The sequence below is a fragment of the Schistocerca cancellata genome, chromosome 1 (assembly GCF_023864275.1).
Source record: "Schistocerca cancellata isolate TAMUIC-IGC-003103 chromosome 1, iqSchCanc2.1, whole genome shotgun sequence".
In the NCBI taxonomy this organism is placed as follows: domain Eukaryota; kingdom Metazoa; phylum Arthropoda; class Insecta; order Orthoptera; family Acrididae; genus Schistocerca; species Schistocerca cancellata.
The window spans coordinates 1,086,964,119-1,086,989,780 of NC_064626.1; positions in this window are offsets into that span (position 1 = coordinate 1,086,964,119).

Here is a 25,662-nt window from a genome sequence, read left to right on the forward strand (position 1 = left end):
TCTTTTAAAACATAGTCCCAATAGCGAGATGCCGGGGCAACCATTTATGTCTCGTCATACAACATTCTATGTCCCTCGGTGAGACAGTGCTCCGCCACTGCAGATTTCTCAGGCTGAAACAACCGTGTGTGCCGCTGGTGCTCAACACATCGGTCCTGACTGGTCCGGGTTGTCTGACCAATATAAGCCTTCCCACAGTGGCAAGAAATCTTGTACACACGGGGCTTCCTCAAACCCAAGTCATCCTTAACAGAACCAAGAAGCGCTCTAATCTTGGCTGGCGGACGAAAAATACTCTTGATATGATACATTTTTAGAATTCTTCCTATCTTAGAGGAAATGCTCCCAGCAAAAGGTAGAAAAGCCACCGATTTGCAGGTACCTTCTGATGGTTCAGGGGAAGGTCCAGACTGGAAAGCACGACGGATCTCTTTGTCTGTATAGCCATTCTGCTTGAACAAAACCTTGAAATGGTCCAATTCTTGTGTCAAGCTTTCTCCGTCTGAAATGGCATAAGCTCTTCTCGCTAACGTCCGCAGGAACCTCGTACGCTGGAACGATGGATGACAGCTAGAAGCATGCAGGTAACGGTCCGTGTGCGTATGCTTTCAGTAAACACTGTGTCCTAGTGTCCCATCATCCTTTCAGTACACCAGAACATCTGGAAAAGTAAGCTTTCCATCACTTTCCACCTCCATGGTAAACTTGATGCTGGGATGCAGGGAATTAAAATGATCTAGGAGGCGGTCAAGAGCTTCTCTCCCATGAGGCCACACCATAAACGTATCGTCGACGTACCTCCAGAAACAGGTTGGTTTTAACGACTCCGTCTTCAGCGCCATGTCCTCAAAATCTCCCATAAAAAGATTGGCGACTATTGGAGACAATGGGCTCCCCATAGCCACTCCGTCCGTCTGTTCAAAATATTTTTGAATAAGAAGTACGTCGACGTCAGCACCTGGCGACAAAGCTTGTTTTTTTCCTCATCCAGTTTCTCACCAATTAATTGCAAGGATTCTTCCAGAGGAACCCGGGTAAAAAGCGACACGACATCAAAGCTCACAAGCAAATCACAGGGACTAAGAGACAAGGACTTCAATCTCTGAATAAACACCATAGAATTGGGAATGTGATGTTCGCATTTACCGACGTGAGGGCCAAGAACAGATGCTAAATACTTGTCTAGAGTGTAGGTAGGAGCACCCAAATTACTCACGATCGGACGAAGCGGTACCCCTGGCTTACGAATCTTGGGTAGGCCGTATAATCTCGGCGGAACGGCAGCACCAGGACGAAGTTTTTTGAGAACGTCGTCAGGTAAGAACTCTTCTTCAGAAGTGAAAGCGTCTTCCGTTTTATCCGTTCAGTTGGGTCGTCCTGCAATCTTCGGTATGCTGAGTCCTCAAGTAAGTGATCCATCTTACCCAGATAGTCATCCCGTGACAGAAGAACCGTGGCGTTGCCTTTGTCCGCTGGTAGAACTATCAGATCTTCGTCTTCTCTAATGGACCGGACTGCTGCCCTTTCGAGAGAGGAGATGTTACTCCGTGGAGGCGGCGCCCGACGTAATGTGTGTGACACCTCTTGCCTAATCTCTTCAGCTTGGTCCTCAGAAAAGCTGGACACCGCTTGTTCGACTGCGCAAATTAATTCGGTGATGGGCACATTCCTCGGTGTAGGGGCAAAATTCAGGCCTTTCTCCAACACTCCAAATTAATCTTACAATCTTAATATTCTTCCCATATACAGTGCTCACTTTTTCGTCTCTGTATTTGCCACAGATGCACGACACCCAAAATACTCCAACTAAATTGTATCATCTGATGATGGATCGCCAGGCGATTCGAAACCGGTCATGAATAAATAAAAATTGAAGAAAAAACGGCGATTGGTTGCAGTAATTCCTGAAACCTTACACCACATTTTCTTAAAATCAGTCACAACAGTGCCATACATTTTTTGTCGTAATAACAGTTGAAAACTAGTCCTCAATACGATGTAATTCTATGAACTACAAGTTTATCAAGATGTCCACCAATAATACGAGTAATATATTCTTTTGCAATTGCATTGAGTATGTCTAAAAAAAGCTCAGGCCATATTAGTTCCAATTCATTACAGTTCTCTCTCTCTCTCTTAATATGAAAGTTACAAGGAGTGAATATCTCGATTTTACAGACAGCACAACGCTCTATTCGAATTGTATGTGGTATGTTATCGCTGCTTGCGCACTGTCACGCAGCGTATGATTATGTAAACCTAAACGTTCTCAGAATTGCGACAAAATTGATAGTCTCTTTAAACACAGAATAAAAAATGAAATTGAATGTACTGGAAAAACAGGTCACAGAAAATGGGCTAAAATACTATCCAATTGACCATTTCAACACCGAGACACGGTCACTCTGAATGCAAAGCGATGCCGTGTTCTGCTGTTGTTGCCTACTGGGATGCCGCGACTGAGGAGAAGACTCCTCCAATGAACTTCAGACGCAGACGACCTGCAAGCTGTCGTTTATACACAGCCAAAGCGTAGTGCGTTCGTGCAGCTCCATGGTCAACCCGTGGACATTTGTTGCAGTCTTGGCTGAGCCATGGTCGATGGTCGGGCAGCCGACAACCTGGACTACACAGTCGCTTGTCCTCACCTAAGAGCGCGATGGGCTGTTTGCAAGAACGCTGAGGTGTGGACCGTAATGTACCGCAGAATATTTGAACGGATGATACCAGCCAGTCTCCACGCTTCTCCCAGCACAATATAAGGCCGCAAATCAATCTCCCACCTCAAGACTCACTGACGGGGCGCGTCAGCACTTCTTTGTGATGATTTTGTAATGAATCCCATTCAAACTGCAAAGTTATCAATGAAACGTCATTAATATTTTCGAAGTAACATTATTATACGTTATTTACAGAGAGCTACTTTCGACTTTGCAGAGGTTGCAATCTGACATTTCATTAAGAGACAAAGTTAAACACTTTGGCTTGCAGACAGCACTCACAGACATGACTTGCTAGATTTCAGATACTAGTTAAAACGGATAAGCAAATGAAAACAAATACGAATAGGACAGTACTATTTCGCTTCAGTGTGTCTTAGCGTCATGAGACTGAATTGGAATCGGCTAATCACACAAATACCTAAGTGAAACTCTTTGTAGAGATACGAAACTGAATGACCACATAGGTTCAGCCGTGGGTAATGCAGGTGATAGACCTCGGTTTGTTGGTAGAAAACTATTGAAGCGCAATCAGTCTACAAATGAGATTGCTTAAATATCACTCGTGCGGCCAGTTTGCTGAAATGTGCAGGAACCGTACCAAATACGACTAACAGGGATACTGAACGGATATAGAGAAAGCCTGCACGAATGGTCACAGGTTTGTTTGATCCGTGGGAGAGAATCACAGAGATACTGAAGAAGATGAACAGGCAAAGTCTTTAGGATAAATGGGAACTATCCCGAGAAAGTCCACTGATAAAGTTTCAAAAACCGGCTTTGAGTGATGACTCGAGGAATATACTACAGCGCCCTACATATCTCTCACATAGGGATCGTGAGGATAAGATTAGAATAATTACGGCACGTGCAGGAGCATTCAGACAATCATTCTTCCCTCGCTCCATATGTGAATGGAACGACAAGAAACAATAATTGGTTCAATGGCCTCTAACCTCTGTCATGCACTTTACGGTAGTTTGCAGAGTACAAATGTAGATGGAAAATAATCTGAAAACGACAGTAAATACTTGATAAGCTTCAGACAGGGAGGTAAAATGGTAGAAAACACTTATTTCTACCTCTTTTGTCTGAAGCATCTTGTAGGTAAATTCAAAAGATATTTTATTACCTGCTTGCAAAAATAATGTCAGGCAAGTTCATTCGCCAGATCTTGAATTTCACTTAATTGATGTAAAAGTCTGCTATGATTTTCAGTTTATGAATTTAAGGTCTTTCATATCCACAAAGGCAAGAAATATAACTAAATATTCTATACTCACCCCTGATTGTAGATGAAATACACTCGTAAAAAACTCCGAATTCGGACGTTTCTGTACCAAGGTTAAGTATTCCGTCCCTACATGTCTAAAATCCAATACCACTTTGGTATCGACAATCTAGACAACAATCCTTGTAAATATTTTCAAGATTTCTGAGGATGCTTTTGCAACCTCTTGTGGGTTGCGATATTATGAAGGAAATTTCACAAATCCCTTTAAGGTCAAATTATTATACATTATTTACAGAATCACGCTTCCGACATAGTAAAGCTTGAAATTTCGTCAAGAATCGAAGTTTTACTTTAGACTACAGACAGAAATCCAAGATTTGACATGTTAGAGATGAGAAAGTAGGTACAACGGATAAGAAAATGAAAATAAATGCGAAGAAATGACAGTAAGAGAACATGGACAGTGCTGCCCTTCCGTCGCTGTATCTAGGGCTAACGAGAGATGTTTTTTCAATATATCAGAAGACAACAGTAAAGACGTTAGCAGATGCCTTGCAAAACGTGACACCCTGAACTTCTAGAAGGGTAGAAGTGGACGTTTGTTTTGACCTCTCCAGTCTTTGTCATCTTGGACACAAACTCACAAAATATTTTATTCCTCTACTGCTGTGGTCTTCAGTTCAAGGACTGATTTGATGTAGTTCTCCATGTTTGTCCATTCTGTGGAAACTTCATCTCGGCATTACTACTTTAGTCCTCATCTGTCTGAACCTGCATCCTGAATTCATGTTTTCGTCTCCCTCCACAATTACCAAATTGACGTTTTCTTGATGTCTCAGAAAATGGTTCAAATGGTTCTGAGCACTATGGTACTTAACATCTGACATGTGATTACATTTTCACGCAATTTGGGGTCATAGATCCTGAGGAATCAGTACCCAGAACAACCACCTCTGGCCGTAATAACGGCCTTGATACGCCTGGGTATTGAGTCAAACGGAGCTTGGATGGCGTGTACAGGTACAGCTGCCCATGCAGCTTCAACACGATACCACAGTTCATCAAGAGTAGTGACTGCCGTATTGTGACGAGCCATTTTCTCGGCCACTATTGATTAGGCGATTTGGATTGGTGAGAGATCTGGAGAATGTGCTGGCCAGGGCAGCAGTCGAACATTTTCTGTATCCGTACAACACCTGCAACTTGCGGTCGTGCATTATCCTGCTGTGATGTAGGGTTTCGCAGGGATCGAATGAAGGGTAGAGCCACGGGTCGTAACACATCTGAAATGTAACGTCCACTGTTCAAAGTGACGTCAATGCGAACAAGAGGTGAGCGAGACGTGTAACCAATGGCACCCCATACCATCACGCCGGGTGATATGCCAGTATGGCGATGACGAATGCACGCTTCCAATGTACGTTCACCTCGATGTCGCCAAACAAGGATGTGACCATCATGGTGCTGTAAACAGAACCTGGATTCATCCGAAAAAATGACATTTTGCCATTCGTGCACCCAGGTTCGTCGTTGAGTACACCATCGGAGGCGCTCTTGCCTGTGATGCAGCGTCAAGGGTAGCCGTAGGCATGGTCTCCGAGCTGATAGTCCATGCTGCTGCAAACGTCGTCGAACTGTTCGTGCAGATGGTTGTTGTCTTGCAAATGTCATCCCCATCTGTTGACTCAGGGATCGAGACGTGGCTGCACGATCCGTTACAGCCATGCGGATAAGATGCCTGTCATCTAGACTGCTAGTAGTACGACGCCGTTGGGCTTCATCACGGCGTTCCGTATTACCCTCCTAAACCCACCGATTCCATATTCTGCTAACAGTCACTGGATCTCGACCAACGCGAGCAGCAATGTCGCGATACGATAAACCGTAATCGCGATAGGCTACAATCCGACCTTTGTCAAAGTCGGAAACGTGATGGTATGCATTTCTCCTCCTTACACGAGGCATCACAACAACGCTTCACCAGGCAACGCCGGTCAAGTGCTGTTTGTGTATGAAAATCGGTTGGAAACTTTCCTCATGTCAGCACGTTGTAGGTGTCGCCACCGGCGCCAACCTTGTGTGAATGCTCTGAAAATCTAGTCATTTGCATATCACTGCATATTCTTCCTGTCGGTTAAATTTCGCGTCTGTAGCACGTCATCTTCGTGGTGTATCAATTTTAATGACCAGTAGTGTATCTAGATTTGTGAGATCCAGGAGTATCCTCCAGAAATGGCATCTTTGCTGGTACCATCACCCATCTTCTACGGAGAAGAACAAACTGTGGAACACCTACTGGTCCGTCAGCTAAGCCCTGCGTCTTGGACAGAGGACGATGTTCTGCTCGAGACGCCGAGTGCAGTTGATGTCGCAAGATTTTAGGCTACAGCAGTGTAACTCAGTAATTATCTCTTTCTTTTGTTTTTAATGGTAATTACCATGTGATGTATTTGCTTCTGACTCGAATAAATGCACCGTAACACAAAGAATAACGACACGCCACGGAGGATTTACACAGATCGTTCACAAATTGATATTCATACTGATATCGAAAGAAAACACAAAATAGTAAACTTTGGCTGCCGATGGATAAATGCATGAGGCTGCAACGCAGTTTTATCACTCATCTGACAATAATAATAAACAGGGAACATGTCGATACCAAGGCATAAAGTCTTTGCGGTCTTCATCCCGTGTATTCAGTTGGACAGTATCGCTGCCTGGCACGTAGCGCGCGAACAATACACGCAGATGTCAACATTTGGGAGGGGCCATGCAGTTGGGCTTAAAGAAACCAGTCGGAGTAATCGGCGAGTCGTTCGGTATTTGAACATGAGGTACGTCACTGTTCAACGATGTTGGTAGGAACGGGCCAGCCATTGCCGGAACACAGAGTCAAGAATGAAGCGGTCGACCTAGAGAGATGACAGACGTGAGAACCGAGCGATTATGAGAGAGGCTCTCAGAACCCCGGATTCATCATTATCATTGATCCGATGTGCGACTGGTGCTTCATTGACCACAAGAACCATTAATTGCCTCCTCACAGAAAGGGTACCACGCTCACAGCACCCCTTGCGCGTACCTCTCTACGCAAACAAGTTCGTCTGCAGTGGTGTCGGCACATTCAGCCTAGAATATTGACTAGAATAGAACTATCTTCAGTGATGAGTTCCAGTTCATGGTCAGCTAGCCTTACATATCAGCAAGATGAAGCCCGCCCGCACACGGCGAGAGTTTCTGATTCTTGTCTTCGTGCTTGTTAAACCATATTTTGACCAGCAATGTCACCGGATCTCTGCCCAACTGAGAACGTTTGGAGCATTACGGGGAGGTCCCTCCAACCATCTCGGGATTTTGACAATCTAATGCCGCCAGTTGGACAGAATTTTGACCGATATCCCTCTGGAGGACATCTAGCAACTCTACCAATCATTGCAAAGACCAATAACTGCTTGCAAAAGGGCCAAAGGTGGACTAATGAGTTATTGGCTTGCTCAATTAGTAAAGATACATTAAAATTGCTACACAAAGAAGAAATGCAGATGATAAACGGGTATTCATTGGACAAATATATTATACTAAAACTGACATGTGATTACATTTTCACGCAATTTGGGTGCACAGATCCTGAGAAATCAGTACCCAGAACAACTACCTCTGGCCGTAATAACGGCCTTGATACGCCTGGGCATTGTGTCAAACAGAGCTTGGATGGTGTGTACAGTTACAGCTGCCCAAGCAGCTTCAACACGATACCACAGTTCATCAGGAGTAGTGACTGTCGTATTGTGACGAGCCAGTTGCTCGGCCACCATTGATCAGACGTTTTCAATTGGTGCCGGCCACGGTGGTCTCGCGGTTCTAGGCGCGCAGTCGGGAACCGCGCGACTGCTACGGTTGCAGGTTCGAATCCTGCCTCGGGCATGGATGTGTGTGATGTCCTTAGGTTAGTTAGGTTTAAGTAGTTCTAAGTTCTAGGGGACTGATGACCACAGATGTTAAGTCCCTTAGTGCTCAGAGCCATTTGAACCATTTTTCAATTGGTGAGAGATCTGGAGAATGTGCTGGCCAGGGCAGCAGGCGAACATTTTCTATATCCAGAAAGGCCCCTACAACACCTGCAACATGCGGTCGTGCATTATCCTTCTGAGCTGTAGGGTTTCGCAGGGATCGAATGAAGGCTAGAGCCACGGGTCGTAACACATCTGAAATGTAAAGTCCACTGTTCATAGTGCCGTCAATTCGAACAAGAGGTGACCAAGACGTGTAACCAATGGCACCCCATACCATCACGCCGGGTGATACGCCAGTATGGCGATGACAACTACACGCTTCCAATGTGCGTTCACCGCGATGTCGCCAAACACGGGTGCGACCATCATGATGCTGTAAACAGAACCTGGATTCAGCCGAAAAAATGACGTTTTGCCATTCGTGCGCCCAGGTTCGTCGTTGAGTACACCATCGCAGGCGCTCCTGTCTGTGATGCAGCGTCAAGGGTAGCCGCAGGCATGGTCTCCGAGCTGATAGTCCATGCTGCTGCAAACGTCGTCGAACTATTCGTGCAAATGGTTGTTGTCTTGCAAACGTCCCCATCTATTGACTCATGGATAGAGACGTGGCTGCAAGATCCGTCACAGCCCTGCGGATAAGATGCCTGTCATCTCGAGTGCTAGTGATGCGAGGCCGTTGGGATCCAGCACGGCGTTCCGTATTACCCTCCTGAACCTAACGATTGCATATTATAACAGTCATTTGATCTCAACCAACTCTCAACCAACGCGAGCAGCAGTGTCGCGATACGATAAACCGCAATCGCGATAGGCTACAATCCGACCATTATCAAAGCATTTCTCCTCCTTACACGAGGCATCACAGCAACGTTTCACCAGGCAACGCCGGTCAACTGCTGTTTGTGTATGAGAAATCGGTTGGAAACTTTCCTCATGGCAGCACATTGTAGGTGTTGCCACCGGCGCCAACCTTGTGTGGATGCTGTGAAAAGCTAATCATTTGCATCTTCTTTCTGTCGGTCAAATTTCACGTCTGTAGCACGCCATCTTCGTGGTGTAGCAATTTTAATGGCCAACTCGCTTTATTTGTTCATGAGACCCAGAAAATATTAGATACAGGCTCCCAGGTAGATGCCATTTTCCTTGACTTCCGGAAGGCGTTCGATACAGTTCCGCACTGTCGCCTGATAAACAAAGTAAGAGCCTACGGAATATCAGACCAGCTGTGTGGCTGGATTGAAGAGTTTTTAGCAAACAGAACACAGCATATTGTTCTCAATGGAGAGACATCTACAGACGTTAAAGTAACCTCTGGCGTGCCGCAGGGGAGTGTTATGGGACCATTGCTTTTCACAATATATATAAATGACCTAGTAGATAGTGTCGGAAGTTCCATGCGGCTTTTCGCGGATGATGCTGTAGTATACAGAGAAGTTGCAGCATTAGAAAATTGTAGCGAAATGCAGGAAGATCTGCAGCGGATAGGCACTTGGTGCAGGGAGTGGCAACTGACCCTTAACATAGACAAATGTAATGTATTGCGAATACATAGAAAGAAGGATCCTTTATTGTATGATTATATGATAGCGGAACAAACACTGGTAGCAGTTACTTCTGTAAAATATCTGGGAGTATGCGTGCGGAACGATTTGAAGTGGAATGATCATATAAAATTAATTGTTGGTAAGGCGGGTACCAGGTTGAGATTCATTGGGAGAGTCCTTAGAAAATGTAGTCCATCAACAAAGGAGGTGGCTTACAAAACACTCGTTCGACCTATACTTGAGTATTGCTCATCAGTGTGGGATCCGTACCAGATCGGGTTGACGGAGGAGATAGAGAAGATCCAAAGAAGAGCGGCGCGTTTCGTCACAGGGTTATTTGGTAACCGTGATAGCGTTACGGAGATGTTTAACAAACTCAAGTGGCAGACCCTGCAAGAGAGGCGCTCTGCATCGCGGTGTAGCTTGCTCGCCAGGTTTCGAGAGGGTGCGTTTCTGGATGAGGTATCGAATATATTGCTTCCCCCTACTTATACCTCCCGAGGAGATCACGAATGTAAAATTAGAGAGATTAGAGCGCGCACAGAGGCTTTCAGACAGTCGTTCTTCCCGCGAACCATACGCGACTGGAACAGGAAAGGGAGATAATGACAGTGGCACGTAAAGTGCCCTCCGCCACACACCGTTGGGTGGCTTGCGGAGTATAAATGTAGATGTATAAATGTAGATGTAGATGTAGATGTAGTGTATTTATCTCGAATAAATCATCCAATGTTTCTGAAATTTTAATCATTTGCTTGTCTGGATATATACATCACATGACTAATTTCCGTCACATTCGGATAATTTCTCCGTGATGCAATTTTTTCTCCTTAGTGTGAAATAATCCTGTTTTACTTTTGTTCGTATTCATCTTATAACCGTTACTTCCTTTGTTGCCTTCAACGGAATTACGATATCAGCATCGAATCTTTAAGATTTTATTTCTTCTCTCTGAATTTTAATTTTCTTTCCTCATAGGACTCAACTATGTAATCTCTAATTACGCTTTACGGGCGTGAAATTCTAGCTCACTTTCTCATCTCGAATCTAGTCAGAATTTCCAACGGGAGAAACTTATTGTGATCAGGTCTGTTGAGCGGAGATGACGGGAGTTTAAGAATTCGGGGCTCTCAGTTATGCAGGTTGAGCGCTAATTCTGCTCTGGGAAGCGTAATGGAGAGAGGGGCTGAGACGGTTAAGGCGACGCGCCGGCCAATCTGCGCTCTTCGGGGCGACGGCCGGAGAGCTGGCAGAAGCGTCGAGGCGGCGACGTAGCGTGGGCGTCGGTGCGAGCCGAGGGTGCCGGTGCTGCCGCGCCGCGACGAACCCCCTAACTAGGTTACCGTTGATTGAGTCCCGCTGTAGCCCGTAAGTTGACCCGGGCCGCCTGATGGGCGGAAGGCCCCCGAGCCTTCAGCAGAGAGCTCAGAGCTGCAGCGACTCCGGAAACCTGCCAGGTGGCGGACACTGAGACTAGTTGGTAAATAGTGGCGTTTTCTCATGGTGTAAAACTTGTGTGTCACCGCCCAAATAAAATCAAAAGGAAATTAATAAACTATTATACTTCATTTTTTTAAACTCAGGGTACTTGGAAACTTCCGTTACAAAATTCTAGGACTTGTAGAGGGGAGTGAGTACACAATATTCTGAATAGCAACCATATCCGAAAACCCCATCCAACGACTCTACACAGCGTCGAAGTTATAATGATGTTCGGTATTGTGGGGCGCTCTCAACTGCGTGGTTATCAGCGCCCGTACAATTTCCCAATTTTTGCTCAGTCCAATTGCACCACTTTCCTGGATGATGATGAAGACAACACAAACACCCAGTCATCTCGAGGCAGGTGAAAATCCCTGACCCCGCCGGGAATCGAACCCGGGACCCCGTGCTCGGGAAGCAAGAACGCTACCGCGAGACCACGAGCGGCGGACAAATCGAAGTTATAGGCGCCAGCGTCTGTAAATGTTGTCTATACAGGGTGATACCATGATGATGTTACATACTTTCAAGAATGATGGAGAAGGATGTATCAATTTGAGGTAAGGATCCCTGTATCGAAAACGAACGAGTCCCTATGCCTCTGACAGTTGAGTACTGTACTCGTGCTGTTGTTCTTAAGACTGTTGAGTAGGAAACTTTCAGAGATGGTATTATGGACCAGAACAAGGAAAAAAGTCTAGTAAATATGGGATATAAACTGCATAACTGAGGAGCTATGAGAATTTGTTCATGTTCGTTAGTGCGGAACACATCTCCTCTATTGGACAAGTGCTCAAAGCTCTTAAGTTATGGATTTTGGAGTCCACCTTTGCTCGAAATTTTTTTCTTGTTTTGGTCCATACCACCGCCTCTGAAGGCTGCCTATCCTACAGTCTTAGCAACAACAGTACCGGTACATGTATCACGTTATCAGGACGATTTTCGCTTATAGCTTTCTATTCGTTCATTGCCGATGCAGGGACCCTTACATCAAATTGATACGTTTATCCAACCCTATTAGCCTATAAAATTTGTATCATCATCACGGAATCACCCTTTGTGTACATACATTTATAGGGCCCGGGGCCTATAACTTTGGCGCTCTGTAGCATCGTTGGATGACGTTTTCAGACACGGGATCCTATTCAAAATATTATGTACTCTTTCCCCTCAATAAATTCTTGAACTATGTAACGGGAAATTCCGAATAAGCTGTAAAATGTTTTCCTTTCATTATAATTCGTTGTTCCTTTTGTGAGTTAACGAGCTTTTCGCTCTCATTTAAGTATATGGCCGATAGAGTCTGCCTTCAGGAATTGTGAAACGAACCCTGTCGTCCAGGACCGTGTGCCACAAAGAGCGCAGATTCGCCACGAGATAGGGAAACCATCTATTGTGCTGAATGAAGTCTAAGCGCTGTGCGAGTGAGACAGACGAGAACCTATGTCATATGGAAAACCAGTAGAAGCCGTTTGCGGCCAGGGAGATGTAGCAGTGTTAGATATGGCGGATCTAAGAGTGGAGATAAAGGCAAACATTTATGAAAACTATTTAACTCTGTAGCAATTCAGGGAATGAAGCCACAGTAATTTTAATCTACCATCCTTCATAACTTTTCATGGTAAACCCAATAAAACTTGAATATTGTTGATATCTATAATAAATGGTTCAAACGGCTCTGAGCACTATGGGACTTAACTTCTGAGGTCATCAGTCCCCTAGAACTTAGAACTACTTAAACCTAACTAACCTAAGGACATCACACACATCCATGCCCGAGGCAGGATTCGAACCTGAGACCGTAGCGGTCGCGCGGTTCCAGACTGTAGTGCCTAGAACCGCTCGGCCACCCCGGCGGGCCATATCTATAATAGTTTAGGATTTACGGTTAAAGTGAAATTAACAAGTTTTGAAACAGAGACCTGAATGCTAAAATCTGAACGCTTTGGTCGATCTTACGATCGACATTTCATATAGAAGCGCATCATTAAAATGACAAACGTTGTAAATATCAACTCTGTAGCTTCATTTGCTTTAAAGATACAGTAAACTTAAATTATCAGTATTTTCAGTCAAGCATCAGCTCATCATTTCCTCCACACAAAACACACTGAATGATGGGAGCATGACACCTTATTGAATCATTAGGTAATAGAATATTTGTTGTAAAATTTAGTGCATAATAGTTCATTTTGTTCTTTATTTAGGGGTATTTATGAAAAATCACATTAGTGCAAGGCTACTGGCCGTGACATTCAAAGTTAAGAAGGAAATTTTATTGGTTTTATGTAAAAGAATTTAACGTTTACTGTGTTATGGATATTATTGTTACTTTATTTAGAATGTGAAAGTTGTCAAGCTTTGTGAAACCTGGTAGTTAAGGAAGACAGAGTGGGTTACGATTGTGGACACGGCCTGAATCAATTACTATTGGTTTGCTTTGCAATTTCACTTATTTCTTTAAATAAATTTTTTTTAAAAACAAGCCAGTGAGGTCGCAGTTAGACTTTTAAGGCACGTAAACACAACATGGCTGAAGACCTTTAACGCAAAAAATTGCAGTTATTTAAAATTTTACAAAGACATAAAATACAGACAGCAAATAATTTTGAAGACAGGCTAATGTGGTCGCAATCAGAGTTTTAAGGGAAGTAACCACTACCATGGTTGAAGCCCTTTAACGCCAAAATGGCAATTATGAAAAAATTAACAAATATACTGTCAAATGGCGAATGGCATAGCAAAGGTTAATTTAAAAAAAACGAGCAACGGATCACCAAACAGGTGAGACAAATGATGTTAACTTAATAATACAATAATAAAATAGAACACAAGGGCTAGTGACAGACGGTGCTCCAAGAGTCGACCTCTGAGTGGGTCACACCAAAAACACTTTCGCGAGTGAAGAGAAAGGTAGCCAAGAGTTGCATTCAGATCACAAGATGGTAACTCGGACTAGCGACAGTCTAACGAGCGACTGATGACAATCTTGGTGAGGCTATCTGACATCCAACAAAACAAATGCAAGATGTAAAATTATGTCAAAGCCGGAACAGGTGGTCTGGGCTCCACCCACAGAATACTGTGCTTGAGCGCGCGGAACAAGAAGGAATGACTACCACTGAGTTAGAAGAACGCCACGCAACCTACAATCAAGAAGTTGTCAAACTTGCACGCCTCACCGAGGAAATGTGCATTACCGTTACACGCACTAACCCACAGGGCATGTAACTAATGCGTTAGCGGCCACAAGACAGAAAAATACCTCTGGTTGAACTTAACAATGTAAGAAGCTGAAAATAGTAAATTGTAATTACAAGCTCAGGAAGTCTAATCAGATCCGCTCTCCCCAGGTACTCCACTTGCTGCTTTTCGCCTCGGCGACACTATGAGCAGCAACACGAAGCCAAACCACTGAAGAATCGCGAGATTTCACAATGATGCAGGTTTCTCTATTCGAATTGCAATGCTCTCAACTTAACCATGCAGGGTCCGGTTTCGACGACGTCGTGCACCATTGTGACCACTGCCCTTCGATACAGCAGTCCATACAGCGGTCCCGGCGTGTTGTCGCTCTGCGCCGACCTCGCTGCTCCTGCGTCTCCAACCGAACTCCACACTCACACCACACGGAAGATGGACGGCTTCAGGAAAGGGAACTGCCCTCGTCAGATGAGCGAGGAGGATATTCGGCGAGCGGCCGGGGACGTGCAGAGGAAAGTTCGGCTGGATACACCAAAGGGTACAATTCGGATTGAGACGCGAATGCGGACACTCGGTCTTTAGGCAGCTAGGAAGTGAAACGACTTAGAAAATTTCGCGTTGTGTGGTATCGCGGGACTTAGTCCCTGAGCGGTGAGCAGCCGCGCGCCTGGTGCGAATTCTAACTTTTCGTGTCATTATCGAGGTGGAATATTGGACTTGTGTTTCGCGATTAGATGGTGAATGATCGAACTGTGTCAAATAGATATGCACTCGAATGTAAAAGTAATTCTAAATACGACCACTTTCGCTTTTAGTTTTCTTTCCGAATAAACATTATTCTAACCAAATCGCAACTGTGTGGCCTACATCATTTATGGATCGTTAATTTAGTTCCTGATATTATTATTACTGTTATTATATGTTATATTATCTTTGTATTTTGCAAACTTGCCATCATCCAGACAATTTAACCAAAAGGTCACAAGTGTCTAATTTAGGGCATGTAATGCGACGCGTGCGATTCAACCCCTAGACGAGTTTGAGCAAAGACATTTCGATGACGAGGGACCGCATGTGAGCCCGAACATCTTTGGGATGTTAGCTCGCAAGTTCCGTGTACTATAGTTACTCTCTGCACTGTCCAGTGTAGACTGCTACTGCCATGAGAACCGCCAGGTAGTTGGATCTGTTTCCAATGCTTTGTGGTTATTGTTATCTAGTTGCGCTAAGTGTATTATTGCTTACGCAATGAAGTCGGAACTTTAAATATATAATACGGGTAGCGAAATCATTGCAAAACACTTATTAAATACCAGTTTTTCGTCACTTTCTTATAATGAAAAGAAACAAGTGATTGATAGTCCCGATCATATCCAGCTCTCAAGACGTCATACCTGTGCAAGCTGCGAGCGGAGGGCTCGACAGGCATTTCCGAAGAGAATTGTATGATGTCATGGAGTAGCTTTGCGAGTATGATGTGGTGAATAAATTTTACTGTTTGACATGTATCGTTATTATCAAACACAAACTATATGGAATCATCAAGGATACGAGGATACGCACTTCTGAATAATTCAGTGGAAAAATACGATCTGAAATTCATCTTGCTAATTTCTCAAATTTAACAAATTAGCCGGGCGGGCTAGCCCTGCGCTCTGAGGCACCTTGTCAAGGTCCGTGCGCCCCCCCCACCCCCCCCCCCCCACCCCCCGCCGGAGGTTCGAGCCCTCCCTCGGGCATGGGTATGTGTGTTGTCCATAGCGTAATTTAGTTTAAGTTAGATTAAGTAGTGTGTAGGTTTAGGGGTCGATTACCTCAGGAGTTTGGTCCCATAAGACCCTACCACAAATTTCCAAATTGACAAATTAATTTCGTCTTCTACTAGACTTGATATTTTATTGCAGTGCCAACGAAGAGCTGAAATCAACCTGCACCATGAAAAAATAAGCTATTGAAAAAGTACATTACAGACGTATGCTATTTATGGAAACATAAACTGTCATCCCGAGGAGGCCGCGCGGAGTGGCCATGTCACGGGTTGCGCGGCCCGTCCCTCCAGAGGTTCGAGTCCTCCCTTGGGCAGGGGTTTGTCTGTTGTTCTTAGTATAAGTTAGTTTAAGTAGTGTGTAAGTCTAGGGACCGATAACCTCAGCAGTTTGGTCCCTTAGGAATTCACACACACACACACACACACACACACACACACACACACACACATACACATACACATCCTGAGGTCACAATGCAAGTCCGTGAAAAGGGGGAAGCATATGGAATTTCTTCCTGCATGTGCCTAGTTTGGCTCTACGCCGAGGGGACATTTAGCAACTTCTACGGTATTCAGAATGGTTTAGTAAATTCAGCTGCTGATGCACTGAGATATGAGATTTACGACGAAGTTTAGAAAACGGATAATGTGGCCATCATGTTTGAGGAGGCATCAGAACTGAGCAACAAGTCTCAGCTCCGATCGTGTTGCGATACTTTTCTGTGTCTCAAAAAAGTCATAGGAATATTCGTGAGATTTGTTGATGTACGCGCCAACGGGACTTCAGAAGGCCTATTTAGTCACGTAACAACCGCCATGAACAGGTATAAATGTGGCAATAAATTAATTGCAGAGACATACGATGGAGCGTGAGGGGTGGCCACGTTAATGGTCTTCAAATGGAAGTATTAAAAAAGTATCGTAAAGCTCTTTTCGCACATCGCTATGCTCATGTTATTAATTTGGTATCTCTAATAACTCTGTTTACTCGTTCTCCTAAAAGGCTGCACCAACTTTCGGTCTTCATATCAAGAAAACTTCCATCAACAGCTTAATTTTTTTTTTCTGAGTCATTAGTCTTCCGACTGGTTTGATGCGGCCCGCCTATAATTCCTCTCCTATGCCAACCTCTTCATCTCAGAGAACACTTGCAACTTACGTCCTCAATTATTTGCTGGATGTATCGCAGTCGCTGTCTTCCTCTACAGTTTTTGGCCTCTACAGCTCCCTCTAGTACCATGGAAGCCATTCCCTCATGTCTTACCAGATGTCCTATCGTCCTGTACTTCTCCTTGTCAGTGTTTGCCACATATTCCTTTCCCCTACAATCCTGCGCAGTACTTACTCATTCCGCTTATGAGTCCACCTAATTTTCAACATTCATCTGTAGAACCATATCTCAAATTCTTCGTTTCTCTTCTGTTGCGGTTTCACCAAAGTCCATGTTTCACTAACATACAGTGCTGTGCTCCATACATTCTCAGAAATTTCTTCCTCAGATTAAGGTCTATGTTTGATAGTAGTAGACTTCTCTTGGCCAGGAATGCCCATTTTGCCAGTGATAGTCTGCTTTTGATATCCTCCTTGCTCCGACCGTCGTTGGTTATTTTGCTACCAAGGTAGTAGAATTCCTTAACTTCATCTACTTCATGACCGTTAATCCTGATGTTAGGTTTCTCTCTGTTCTAATTTCAGTTTCTTCTCATTACCTTAGTCTTTCTTCGATTCACTCTCAGTTGATATTCAGTTCTCATTCTCCTGTTCATTTCATTCAGTAGATCACGTAATTCTTGTTCACTTTCACTCAGGATAGCAATGTCATCTGCGAATCGTACCATTCATATGCTTCCACTCCTGAACCTTTCTTTTCTTTCCATTATTGCTTATTCTACGTACAGACTGAAAGACTACATCCCTGTCTTACACCATTTTTATCCGATCACGTCATTCTTGGTCTTCCACTCTTATTGTTTCCTCTTAGTTCTTGTACATATTGTACAATACCCGTCTTTTTCTATAACTTAACCCTATTTTTCTCAGAATTTCGAACATCTTGCTTCGTTTTACGTTTTCGGACGCTTTTTCCAGGTCGACAAATCCTATGAACGTGTCTTGATTTTTCTTTAGTCTTGCTTCCTTTATCAACCGCAACGTCAGACTTGCCTCTCTGTTGCCTTTACCTTTCCTAAAGCCGAACTGATAGTCATCTGACAAATCCGCAGTTTTCTTTTCCATTCTTATGTATACTATTCTTGTCAGCAACCTGGATGAATGAGCTGTTAAGTTGACTGTGCAGTAATTCTCGCACTTGTCGGCTCTTGCAGTCTATAAAATTGTGTTGATGATGATGATGACACTCAGAAAGTATATCGCCAGACTCATATATTCTACACACCAATGCGAATAATCGCTTTCTTGCCAATTCCTTCAATGATTTTAAGCATTGTGATAGAACGTAATCTATCCCTTCCGCCGTGGCACACAAAGATGTCGTGCGCATAATGAAGACAAAGTTGCCTGTGAACACAAGAGAAAAATTAATTTCCGTACCAGACAATGATTTAGAGCATTTTCTGTTGGAGATAAAATTGGCCTTATACAGGAATATCCGAAAAGTACTGCCGGGATTGCTGCACCGCCGTCCGTAAACCAAAACGGACACGGCAACAGTACAAGTAGCAACGACGGGGCATGAGGCAACCCAGACAAGCACAACAGAACAGTAATTGAAATCCACAAAACGGACAAAAAATTTATCAGTGATCGCGTCGCAATAACAACCGCTACCAACCTGGATACCAACGAAAATAGAACGGGAATTTGAAGTCTCTCTGGCAACAGAGCAGTAGGAATCAGTGACAACAGGGCCACAACAGCCCGTGGTCGCAGAATGCGCGGGGTCAGTAACCAACTACAAATCACCGTTCTACAAACAACGACATACCTCCACCGAACTGGATACAGAACTTTAGTTATGACGTGCAGATAGTCGAGGTGGGCGCGGATCTGTATTGAGTTTGAGAGCGGAGCAGAATTATGCACGTTTCTCGTAGTGAAGAATTTGACCGTCTCCCGTTTCGCAGGCAAGGAATTCATGCGTGAGAGGGACGTTGAAATCGACTTGCCGTATGGAAAATGCTATTTGAAGTTAGGAGGGGAAGAGTTAGTTTTGAACCTGATTAACACAATGACGAAACATGGCAGATTCTGTCAAGGAATACCGATAAAGGTGATAAGGAATAGAGTCCTGAGTATGTTTGGTTACGCACTGTACGGAGACCTTGCACCTGGCCCGCAGAATAGCTATTATAAAGGGAATAAATCTTGTATCATTCAAAACAAAACCGATGAAGCGATGACCTTGTCAGAAGAACAAAACGAGGAAGTACGTATCTTACTTGCAAGACATGTCAATGTCTTTTCGTAAAAGCCTGGAGTAATGAAAGATAAACGTATGCAGAACGGAAGTAGTTCCCCACAAAATATATTGCCACCTGATCTAATCCGTCCCGTGGACTAGAAGGGAGGCCGTCAAAGAGGAGATCCACAAGGTACTAAGAATACCACATGAAGGATGTTACTTTTTTGCTTATCCTGAGTCGTTAAAAATTAAAGGACTAAATCACCAGAAAGATCTCAAGAAATACATTCAGTAAGAGTGTCTAAGATGGAAAAGCATTTTTATTTCTTTGTGTTTACGTATTTTTATTGTAATTGTATTTGTTTTTAATGTATTGTCACGTGTGGGTATTGCCACAAGAATTAATTTTCGGTATGAGGACTATGACATAAAAGGTCATTCAGAATATGTATATAATACAAGATGATGCCTAAGACTAATGGTATTTATATCTGTATTATTATTAGTAGTAGTACTGACTATGTAGTCGTAAGTTCTATAATGCAAGAAGTTTTTAATGATTTACTGTGTTTTATTGAAGAGTACTTATTTTGTGAAGCATAAGACAAAGAATAGCGAGAAGAGTGTTTCACCCTGACATTTAGAACTGTAGGACAAAAATGACGACTGTTATATTTCTCTGTGGAGGAGATGATTTTCTAATAATCTAAGTTCACTTAGTGTTAATGGCCAGTAAACTCTTACTTTAATATACAGTACGTCCAGATTGACAAATATGGACTCACAAGCAGGGAAAGTTATGTTTGTGAAGCCCAAAATGAGGTTCAAGCAGCGACTGATTAACTGTTGTTTGCAGTGAAGTTGGTGTGTAAAGCAAAGACGTTGTCCTTGTAAAAAAATGATTTGTCATAAATATTCAGAGACAATTTCTTTTGCTATAAGAATGTGTGACATATTCATTCCATAAGCAGTGGCAAGCAAGGACAATGGAAGGAATTTAAAAGCAACATACAACTGCCAGGCATGTATTGAGCAGTTGCACATGTTCTGTTGAAAAGAGCTACTCAGTTTAAATGCGCACTCCCCTGTCAGTGGAACTCACAGCCCATACCGTACCTATATATGATTTATATGATTTGTTAATGCCTGTACATAAATAACATGTAAGAGAAAACTCTTAGTTAATAGGTTAAACTGAAGTCAAACCAGAAGTATTTTTGGCTGACATTTTATTTTATACATGTACAGTATATTCATAATGGTCTATTTAGTGTAAGTTTTAATGATTTTTCCTGGAACTAAGTGGTTGTGATGGAAAATGCAGTGACTGAGTGAGGAAGAACATGATTCTTTATGTATCTGTAAACGTCAGACCACGAATCAGGCCAGCTTTTACACGGAATGTATTTTGTTGTGTCACTGGATGATTAAAAATGGACTGAAAGGGCCGGAAACTCGTCATCAGCTAATAAAATCAAATTTATGTGCAACTTTGACTGTGTTTTACAATTTTATTGTCACAGATGTTCACTTTGTCGATCCAGGCTGCAAAACATTAAGATCGGAACACCTCTCCTGTAACTAGGACACGCACCGATGACGAACGTTTGTTCTAAAAGGCATATCTATTTGCATTAAAATGTGGTTTGTGGATAGAGGGAATATTTTTTTCTTGTACCTTTATTTGCCTCTGCCTGAGTCTGATAAAAGGTAGCAGCGTGGCACATAGTATTCTCTATATGTGAGTGCGGTTACTGTCAACTATCACATATCTGAAATTTTGGCAAACACTTGAGTTATTTTCATGTGGCTACCTTGCCACTGAATATTGCTTTATTAAAAGTGTGTCGACAATACATCGCACAGCGGCCAAATAAGAACGCTATTAGTGATAGTAATGATGCTGTAACGTTCGCGTTAATTAATGACTGGGGAAAAATAGTTGTGATAAAATACGTCAAATCACATAGCTGTTTCTTATTTATATAAATGATATGCCTTCTAGTATTACAGGTGATTCAAAAATACTTCTGTTTGCTGATGACACCAGCTTGGTAGGGAAGGATCTTGTGTGTAATATTGAAACAGTATCAAATAATGTAGTTCATGAAATAAATTCGTGGCTTGTGGAAAATAATTTGACGCTAAATCACAGTAAGACTCAGTTTTTACAGTTTCTAACTCACAATTCAACAAGAACCGATATTTTGGTCAAACAGAATGGGCGTATTATAAGCGAGACGGAACAGTTCAAGTTCCTAGGCGTTCGGATAGATAGTAAGCTGTTGTGGAAAGCCCATGTCCAGGATCTTGTTCAGAAACTAAATGCTGCTATATTTACCATTAGAACAGTATCTGAAATAAGTGGCACTTCAACACGAAAAGTAGTCTACTTCGCATATTTTCATACGCTTATGTCATATGGTATTATTTTTTGGGATAATTCTTCTGATTCAAAAAGGGTATTTTTGGCTCAAAAACGGGCTGTTCGAGCTATATGTGGTGTAAGTTCGAGAACCTCTTGTCGACCCCTATTCAGTAGTCTGGGAATTCTGACATTGCCCTCACAGTATATACACTCCTGGAAATTGAAATAAGAACACCGTGAATTCATTGTCCCAGGAAGAGGAAACTTTATTGACACATTCCTGGGGTCAGATACATCACATGATCACACTGACAGAACCACAGGCACATAGACACAGGCAACAGAGCATGCACAATGTTGGCACTAGTACAGTGTATATCCACCTTTCGCAGCAATGCAGGCTGCTATTCTCCCATGGAGACGATCGTAGAGATGCTGGATGTAGTCCTGTGGAACGGCTTGCCATGCCATTTCCACCTGGCGCCTCAGTTGGACCAGCGTTCGTGCTGGACGTGCAGACCGCGTGAGACGACGCTTCATCCAGTCCCAAACATGCTCAATGGGGGACAGATCCGGAGATCTTGCTGGCCAGGGTAGTTGACTTACACCTTCTAGAGCACGTTGGGTGGCACGGGATACATGCGGACGTGCATTGTCCTGTTGGAACAGCAAGTTCCCTTGCCGGTCTAGGAATGGTAGAACGATGGGTTCGATGACGGTTTGGATGTACCGTGCACTATTCAGTGTCCCCTCGACGATCACCAGTGGTGTACGGCCAGTGTAGGAGATCGCTCCCCACACCATGATGCCGGGTGTTGGCCCTGTGTGCCTCGGTCGTATGCAGTCCTGATTGTGGCGCTCACCTGCACGGCGCCAAACACGCATACGACCATCATTGGCACCAAGGCAGAAGCGACTCTCATCGCTGAAGACGACACGTCTCCATTCGTCCCTCCATTCACGCCTGTCGCGACACCACTGGAGGCGGGCTGCACGATGTTGGGGCTTGAGCGGAAGACGGCCTAACGGTGTGCGGGACCGTAGCCCAGCTTCATGGAGACGGTTGCGAATGGTCCTCGCCGATACCCCAGGAGCAACAGTGTCCCTAATTTGCTGGTAAGTGGCGGTGCGGTCCCCTACGGCACTGCGTAGGATCCTACGGTCTTGGCGTGCATCCGTGCGTCGCTGCGGTCCGGTCCCAGGTCGACGGGCACGTGCACCTTCCGCCGACCACTGGCGACAACGTCGATGTACTGTGGAGACCTCACGCCCCACGTGTTGAGCAATTCGGCGGTACGTCCACCCGGCCTCCCGCATGTCCACTATACGCCCTCGCTCAAAGTCCGTCAACTGCACATACGGTTCACGTCCACGCTGTCGCGGCATGCTACCAGTGTTAAAGACTGCGATGGAGCTCCGTATGCCACGGCAAACTGGCTGACACTGACGGCGGCGGTGCACAAATGCTGCGCAGCTAGCGCCATTCGACGGCCAACACCGCGGTTCCTGGTGTGTCCGCTGTGCCGTGCGTGTGATCATTGCTTGTACAGCCCTCTCGCAGTGTCCGGAGCAAGTATGGTGGGTCTCACACACCGGTGTCAATGTGTTCTTTTTTCCATTTCCTGGAGTGTATTTTCTTTAATGTCGTTTGTTGTTAGCAATATTAGCGTATTCCCAAGAGTTAGCAGCTTTCACTCAGTTAATACTAGGCAGAAATCCAATCTGCATGTGGAATGCACTTCCTTGACTCTTGCGCAGAAAGGAGTGCAGTATTCTGCTGCATCCATTTTCAATAAGCTACCACAAGAATTCAAAAATCTTAGCAGTAGCCCAAGCTCTTTTAAGTCTAAACTGAAGAGTTTCTTCATGGCTAACTCCTTCTATTCTGTCGAGGAGCTCCTGGAAGAGCTAAAAAATTAAGCAAATCCCAGTGTTATATTGTTGATTTTCTTTATTTAAACATACGACTTGTCACCTGAATATGTTTTTTATATTTCATTTTATCTGTTTCTAATATCGTGTTATAATTTCATGTATTGACTCGTTTCTCCTTAATTTGGTCCCACGGAACAATAACAGAAAAAAACTAATTGCAGCTGTGTTAGGCTGACGACCACCTATTCCTTGTCCTCAGCGAAACACTACGTCACACAAAGCTAAGCACTGAACAATGGCCTGCAGATTCAGTTCTAAGCAACACTCTGATTCACCGAATGTAGGAGCATATTTCACCTTTCATAGAAATCTGGAAGACTTAACTCGAAACAAGGCCCCGAGAATAGACAACATTCCGTTAAAACTACTGATAGCCTTAGGAGAACTAGCCACGACAAACTCTTCCATCTGATGAGCAAGATGTATGAAACGGGGACATACCCTCAGACTTCAAGAAGAATATAATAATCCCAATTCCAAAAAAAGTAAGTGCTGACAATTGTGAAAATTAACCGGACTATCAGTTTAATAAGTTCCTGTTGCAAAATGCTAGCACCAATTCTTTGCCGAAGAATTGAAAAATTAGTGGAACCCTGCCTCGGGGAAATCAGTTTGGGTTCCCGAAAAATGTAGGAACACGCGAGGCAATACTAACTCTACGACTTATCATATAAGATAGGCTAAGGAATTGCAGGCCTACGTTTATAGCACTTGTAGACTTAGAGAAAGCTTTTGATCATATTGACTGGAATACTCTCTTTCAAATACTAAGAGTGGCAGTGGTAAAATACAGGGAGCGAAAGGCTGTTTACAATTTTTACCGAAACCAAGTGATTATAAGAGTCGAGGAGCACGAAAGGGAAGTAGTGGTTGAGAAGGGAGTGAGGCAGGTTTTTAGCCTATCCCCGATGTTATTCAATCTGTATATTGAGGAAGCAGTGAAGGAAACAAATGAAAAATTCGGAGTAGGAATAAAAGTCCAGGGAGGAGAAATAAAAACGTTGAGGGTTGCTGATGACATTGTAATTCTGTCATAGATAGCAATTAACTTCGAAGATCAGTTGAACAGAACGGACGGTGTCTTGAAAGGAGGATATAAGATGAATATTACAAAAGCAAAAAGGAGGATAATGATTTTTTTTCATCATTCTTGTGACTGGTTTGAGCGACCCGCTAAGAATTCCTCTCCTGTGATAGCCTCTTCATCTTGCAATCTACGTCCTCAATTATTTCATGGATGTGCTCCAGTCTCGGTCTTTCCCTTCAGTTTTTGTCCTTTACAGCTCCCTCTAGTACCATGGAAGTCATTCCCTCATGTCTTAACGGATGTCCTATCATCCCGTACTTTCTCCTTCTCAGTGTTTTCCACATATTATTATCCTCTCCGATTCTCCCCCCGCCCCCCCCCCCCCCCCCCGCCGACTTGTAGACGTTATACTTCCGTTGGTTATTCAATCTTTTTCTCATGGTAACCTCCCAGTTGGCAGTCCCCTCCCGGAGATCGGAAAGGGGGACTATTTCGGAATCTTTTCCCTTTGGAGAGATCATCTTGACACTTCTCCAATTACAGGCCACATGTCCTGTGGATATACGTTACGTGTCTTTAATGCAGTGGTTTCCATTGCCTTCTGCATCTTCATGCCGTTGATCATTGCTGATTCTTCCGCCTTTAGAGGCAATTTCCGACCCTTGGGGCCAGCCGGAGTGGCCGAGCGGTTCTAGGCGCTACAGTCTGGAACCGCGCGACCGCTATGTTCGCAGGTTCGAATCCTGCCTCGGGCATGGATGTGTGTGATGTACTTAGGTTATTTAGGTTTAAGTAGTTCTAGGGGACTGATGACCAGAGGTTAAGTTCCATAGTGCTCAGAGACATTTGAACCCACCCCTAAAAGTGCCCTGAACCTCTGTCCACTCCTCCGCCCTCTTTGACAAGGCCGTTTGCAGAACGAGGGGAGACTTTTTATGAAGGAAGTGTTCGGCCGCAAATGCTGATTTTTAATCAAAGTTTGAGCAGTGGCGGGATTCGAACC